This window comes from Oxyura jamaicensis, chromosome Z, assembly GCF_011077185.1.
Source record: "Oxyura jamaicensis isolate SHBP4307 breed ruddy duck chromosome Z, BPBGC_Ojam_1.0, whole genome shotgun sequence".
Classification (NCBI taxonomy): domain Eukaryota; kingdom Metazoa; phylum Chordata; class Aves; order Anseriformes; family Anatidae; genus Oxyura; species Oxyura jamaicensis.
In genome coordinates, this window is record NC_048926.1 from 26,509,771 (window position 1) to 26,517,178 (window position 7,408).

Consider the following 7,408-nt stretch of genomic DNA (forward strand, 5'->3'; position numbering starts at 1 on the left):
TTTAGAGTATGTTAAAGGCCTGTCCAATAATTTTTGAAAGAAATTTTATGGAAGTTAGCAGAAAGTGTGACTTTTATTTGGAAATCAAGTGATATTTTACTTGCTGCATTTCCAAGCTAAGCTAAATCTCTAAGTTAACTGAAACTGACTTAAACTACAAGTAAATGTTTTCACAGTGGCTGTAAGCAGTTCAGCTGTTCCATTATGTGAGCTAGATTGTTCTGCATGAGTCTGAATAGTACCTTCACGTGCAATAGCACACTGTCTTGGTCAGTGGCATAGGGTACTTCAGCTAAAGTCTTGCTGTCAAGGAGGTATTTTGGCAGAGTAAGTTAGAGTCATAGTTTCATAGTACAAAGAACTGATCACATTAACTTCCTACAGGGAATGTTTGTGAAGATTCTGCAGTTTGGATATAGAGTAAACAACTGCCAGGGTGTGACATGCTGCACTGTGAATTCCTAACCTGCACTGTGATTTTCCAGCGCATACATGGTCTTTTGTAAGATACATGTCCAGGTTTTCTGGACATATCTTCTCTTTCCTTCTAGTGACTTTTTGTACAGATTGGCCTGCTTTTCTTTTTTCTTTTTTTTTTTTTTTAAGGATATCCTTTATATGGCATGGGTTTAAAATCTAGTAGGCTGGAAACCCCCAGCAGCATAGAAACAGTTCAGGTGACCACTGAGTGCTCACACTTCGAGCGCTTAGGACTGTCAGACTTCAAGTGTGTTTATTGGCCAAGGAGAGTCTCAAAATAGAAGGAGATTACATACTACCTGTGTGTGAGCTACATGCTGAGAATGCTGGTACTGATGTTGACATACGTAAGTAATTAGGAATTGGAACTAACCAAAACAGGATGTTTAACTGATGTAACTTGAAGAAAACTCATAGGCCAAAGCTGCTTCACATAATAGCAAGGACAGTTTGTGAATGGGTGCACATGCCAGAAGCATGATTTATGTAAGTATCTGAACTATCTACAAAGTAAAGTGTAGACACAGCATATGTAATATATATGTATTGTTTTGTAAAGGGAATTGTGGTTTAGGTTTCAGCCTCACTGTGTGTTACTGTCTGACTAGTGTTTCAGTGTTTGCTCTGTTACGTGAATACAAGAAAATCTGAATAACATGTCTGGTACTGAGTCAAATGTGTGGCTTCAGTACTTAAGCCCCTGGAAGGTGTGAGGAACAGATGTTGGACGAAATTGTCAGCATATGCCAGATGCAGGAACATTCTACTTTACTGCATTTACTGGATGACTTTAAAACTCCTCATGACCTTCTGTTGGTTTGTCTTTTTCACAGCTGTCTGGGAATTCTGGGGTCTAGAATAGTGCTGACTGTGGATATGGGGGCTTTGGACTGATAGAGTCTGCTGTTCTGGTGGAGAACTACTGCTCCAGGGTCCTTAGTTTCATCAGTTCTGGTTCTCTGGTGTCCAGTGATTGCATGAGGTATCAGAAGAGGAAAAAGGCTGAATCAGGTAATCAAGTACAGGCTGTTCTTTAGTAATGTTTTGTGCCTGATCATTAGCTGTTGTTGCTTGCTCAGGTCATTGACCATCACCACGCACATGTTTTAGCAAGGTAGGACAGAGGGTGAGGATTTGCTGGAATAGAAGGGGTCACTATTTTAAGCAGATATGAATAAGGACTATTTAAGCAGAAGGAGAATTTCTCATGCTTCTAGAACCCATACCTAGAGATCCCCAAATCTTTTAACACAGCCCAATTTACATAGTTTTGGCCCTCTACTAAATAAAGTTGTCCTTAAAAATAGCTCCAGTTGTCCTCCTTGACTCTCTTCTGAGCAGAATTCTCCACAAATATGAACAATGGGCTCCAGCTTCTTATCTTTCTGTCTTCCTGCATCTGCATTCCTTCAGTCAAGGAACTATGAACTATTAAAAGGCCTTTTAATGTAAAACTTACCATGTTGGAGCTTCTTTGTACATATACAGAGAGGGTGCAACTCCGCTGGGGAGAGAGGACTCTGAGAGGATGACTAGTTGGTACAAGATAGCTATGATAGCAGTGAAAGACAGTAATGTCCTCAAAAGATTCCTGATGTTAAGTATTTAGAGCATCCTGCCTCTTTGCTGCGTCCTGGGAGAAATAAAATCCAAGGTCCCAGTACAGCTCCAGCTGATCGTATGATAAGGCAACATAGCACACAGACCAGGTGTTGAGTTTGCTGGCTAGATGCTATATCTCCTGAGCTGTGAAGATGAAATTGGACCAAATGTGGATGCCCAGCAGCATTTAGTCAGGTGACATCAGGCTTCTGAGATCTCAGCACAGCAGAGGACTTCCACAGAAGCAGACTGCTGAATCAGGAAAGAGCTGCAGTACAGAAAGGCACCTGCACAACTGCTAATCTGTTACGAACAAAAGACAGATCCATACAAAATAACCGCTGTACATTTGAGGCTAAATTAATGTCAGAACGTCTTAGTCACATTGCTGTTGCATCATTGTAATAAATTACATATTGCAGATCCTTTTGCCTCCATTGTTTTACATTAGTTTAAACTGCCTGTTCGTACAAGCTCTGAAAGATGTTTCCTAGAGAAGCAACTTGTCAGAGGAATGTGGTAGAGTTATAGAATTGGCCCAGAACACCTAGTAGCAGTCTCCACCCTGTGCTCAAAGCATAGAACTCTTGCAAGTTTTTATGTTAGAGACTTCTTTAATAATCAAAGAGAGTGAGGTCTATACAGAGAGGTAACATTTTTTTTTTTTTTCCTTTAGAAGTAGAAATATTAACTGGCGAGATGTTAAAAGCTGTTCTTCCCTGCTGAAGCCTTCTCTTCAGCAGAAGGTGGTGCTGTGCTCTCACTGAATCAGCATTTGGCTGTCATTCCTGGGGACAGTACCTTTAAGGTGAAACTACAGCGTGATGAAAATAGCAATTAATATCGTCTGCATCTTTTGTTAGTTGATTAGAAACTGGCCCCGAGTTCCATGTCCATAGTTTCTTTGGTGAGTATGCAACTTTGATGAAGTATGCAACTCCAATGAGAATTGTGCAGGTGTAGAATTGCTTTGTGCATCAGTACAGGCTGATAAACTCTCTGGGGCAGCACTGGAGCAAGCTGTCTAGGGAGGATGTAGTACCTCAGCTGGGGAGTTTTTGAGGCTTGATTAGGTAAACCATGGCTGACCTGCTCTGGTGCTAATCTACTCTATACAGAGGAAAACGTCTTTTCCTGCCAGTGCTCTGTGATCAGTGCTGCTGTAGCTTAGTGCCAACTACAGATCTATATGATGTACTACAGTTAAATTAAGTATGTGTAGTGATTAGTGATGTAAATGATTTCACAATTTAGTGATTTCACAAGTTAGTAGGTACAGTGCTCTAATGATGTCTTCTGTCCTCCTTGGATACACTTAAGTAGGTTCAGCTGCTCTGTGCCACCTGGCTGCGCCATGCCTCTCCTTTCTGCCCTGCTACAGCTGGAGAGGGACCCTGCAGCTCCAGTGTGACTGTGCCTTGCTGTGCTGGGACAGGTAGGATGCAGGAACTGCTGACCTGGACGTGGAACAGAGCTTCTACTGCATTTTTGTCATCCTGGAAGAGGAGTAAATCTTGTACAGAGGGCAGAAGAGAAGAAAAAGGGCTTTTGTGTCACTCAGTACTCCAGATTTCCCAGTGAGTTAAAGTCACATGAGTGCAATTCTGATTTGAGACCAGCCAGATCACCTAGACAGAAAGGGGTTAGCAAAAGGTGAAAGGCAGAGATGCTCCCGAAATTTGTTGTGACAGTTATGTTATCTGTATGTCCAAAATCTCAGATAATGTGGCCTGCCACTAACATGTTCCAGTGCTTTGCTGAACTAGGTCTGGTGCATTTTTTAGCGCTGGCAAATTGTTACTGATTTTCCATACCTTAAAACAGGACCACAATCCTGAAAAGAAGTGAGCTGCATGCAGAGTAGTCTATTAAGAATAAGATCATCTAAAACCTTGTTTTGCAAAGTTAAAGGCAGACTCCTGAATGCAGGATGGAGTGGATGGTGGATATAGAGGAAAGAGGTAAAAATGAGCCTCCTTAGGCTCATTTCTTTTTTATCACAAACTTTGATTACAGAAGAGGCATACTTTATGGAGCAGTAAAAAAAAGCCAGTGGATACAAACTCTTCCACTGGTCCTTATAAAACGAAACAAGAACATGTGTTAGGATTACAGCATGTATGCAAACTGGACCCAGAGTACATCAAGACAGACATATTTTCTAGTCCAGAAAATCAAAGATAGATGGATATTCTCTTTTGCTTGGATTTCTTGAGAACCACAAAAGGAATACCCTATGTTTTGGACAAAAATATAGGTAACAGTATATTGATAAAATCCCCAGAGGGGTAAAGTAAGGATACTGCTTTGTTTTTAACAATGGTTTTCTTTCTCTTGGAAAGAAGAACATTGTATTGAGAGCTTGCAGATGCTTTCAATAAAAAAATGATAGTGGGACACAGGTGAATGCCTTAATGTAAAGCCTGAGGATGAGGCCAGTTTTACCTGCCATATGATTTGCAGCTGTTCTGTTTTAGCTTGGGGTTGTTCCATCTCTGTGACTTGGTGAGGGTGTTTTTGGCTAGCATGTTACATTTGGAGAGCTGTATCCTTTGCAAAGTATTTGGAGACCTACTAACTTAAACACTACTATTAGTTTTTATAGTCCTTATGTTCTTAGCTTTGGAAAAAAATCCATATTGAGCATAAAGATGTAGGTCTTGTGATGTTTGTAACAAAATGCTTGTTTTGCATTCTCACTATTATGTGTTTATATTGCTGTAGTCACTTAAGTTTAATTTTGTTCTGTTAGATACAGTACAGACATATTCTAAAGGGTAGATTTGATCCCTAGAGGTGTCGGGATATTTAGCAGCACAGAGAAGCTGGGTTGTTTTTACTTTCAATAGCAGGAGTTATGTAAAACCTCAAGATTAATTTAACTGGTGCTTCTTTATGGGATCCAAATAGGAACTTAACTGAAACTTAACTGAATAGTTAAGTTTCCAGCACAGAATCATTGCATAGAATGTGCACTGCAGGAGGAAAAAATATTCTATGCAAGTGCAGTGTTTCTCTGTTTTTGGTGTTGTTCATGAACAGGGTGCTTTTATGTGCTCTATCCTCTCTGAGCAATTGTACAGGGAGAATCAGATATGCTCTCTGTCGAGATTGCTTTCCATTTACTATGAGAGAGCAACAGCTGGAAATCATGCAGTAGTCATCAGGTTAATGCATACATTGAGAAATATTAATTATCTCCTTAGCCTTATCACAGTAATCTCTGTCATTGTACATAAACCTTCTGAGAAAGGAGGTGAGAAATCTCCTGGCTTTGGCCACTTGCCTTGTTGAGAAGTCATTCATTCAGCTGGCTATTCACTTCCAGTGATGGATCTTTTGTTTACCAATGACAATTTCCTGTGCACAGTCGCACAGACTCTCATTCCATAATTCAAGATGTCACAGTCTCATAGTTGATAGTACACTGAACCACAAGTTGTCTGACTGGTCTAAGGGGCCTGCTGAAATCTATAAGGCAGTCATTGGAGCTTGTCTTCAGAAAAGAGGGATAATGTCTGTAGCAGGCCAGGCCTTAACCTGAGAAGTTGGGTGTGTTATTGATGATCATCCTAACTTGTGTCTGAGGAACTATCAGCAATGGTGGAGTAACCGTCATATTTTTTATGGACAGGATGATTAATACTTTCCCATTTTCAAATCCTATATAAGCCTTGGGACATGCTAATAGTCAACGTTAGGTTTCACATAAATACAGGGTCATGGTATTCATAGGACTGAAATTGACTTTACAATCCTTTTTACAGCATTTATGTATCTCAGACGATTTGGAAATGTTTTCTAAGTTTTTAGTGGATATAGTGTAAATCTGTTTGAAATATTGGTATTTAGTAAATCTGAAGAGAGGTAATGAAATCATTCAACTGGAATTATAGACTGGAATTATTAACTAAAATAATAGATTATAGCCTGTTGGTTTCTCTGAGAGACTATTAGGAATGTCTCCCTTTAGTTTATCTCTTTTTATTATTATTATTTTTTTACAGGGACATGTTACTGCTCAGGGTTTACTAAAAAAGAAGTTAGGGTGTGAGAGGTAGTATATAATTTGAAACAGAATCCACAGTGAACTGTGGAGAGGAACATTTAGGTTGTCAATGACAGTACAGGAAATCTTGTAGGACAGATGGGGTCAGTGTTACTTCTTAGAAACGTAAGTTATAAGATTAAGTTATATGATGCTATTTTGAATGGGATTCCAAAACAAATTTACTGTAATCATTCTAAGTTTTCTCAGAGATAAAATCAGGAATGTCACACTGAAACTCTAAATATTCTAAAAATCAGTGTGTTTTCATTGGTAGTTTTCACATATCAATACAGCTTGTGCTTTGTTAAACCAAATCCTGCACTTAATGAGGTATATTTTCATTACAAAGAAAACCAGTGGTTACTGTCCAACCCTTATGTTAGTGTGTACTTTCTAGTGGTGTTCTTACAACATTTTCATTTCTACAGTGCTGTACTCAAGATAATCCTAGTCCTGTTTCTTCTGGCATCTTGGTGAAACACCATTTTTATGATACAGTGCCTGCTGATTTTTCTTTCCTTTATGTACTCACTTACATCTTTTTATCCCCTCTTCTACTTCATACTGTGCATATCTTTAAACATTATTCACAGTTCTTACTATTGCATTAGTCACCTCACTCTTGTGGGTGATCCAAAAAAGGTCCTCAGATGTCACGTGTTTCTTTGAGAAATGTCACTTGCATTTTAGATATAAAGTTAAGATAGATATAAGTTTGGAAACTTATCTGTTCCTTATGGAGGGAATTAAAAAAAAGAAAAAGAAAAAGAAAATAATAATAATAATAATAATAAAACAGCCCAATTCCACATTAGAGGAATTAAAGTATATTCATTTTGAATATCCAGAATCTTTAGCCAACTGCTTGATATGTTGTTGGAAATGTTGCCAGTACCTTTTGTAATAACAATGTCCATTTCATTTCCATTAGTTGCTTCTTCTGTTTTTTTGTAAATACTACCTGCAATTACGTGCCATTTACTGCAGGAAGAATAAATGGCTATTTATAATGCAGTCTACTGAAATTTTAGTCTGAAATTGAATTTTTAAGTGCATCACTTTAAACATGATAGCACTGATGATTCAGTCACATGATTTGCCATTAACTGTATCACAAACATTTCCTGTAGCTTAAGTTGCTCTCCCTGTACCTTGCCCTCTTGAAATAAATGGACTTCCAGCAACATTTTTGACAATACTCTTGTCTACAAGTAATAAAACATCTGGAAATTAGGCTAGATGGATAAAACAGTTCCATGTAATAATATGTATCTG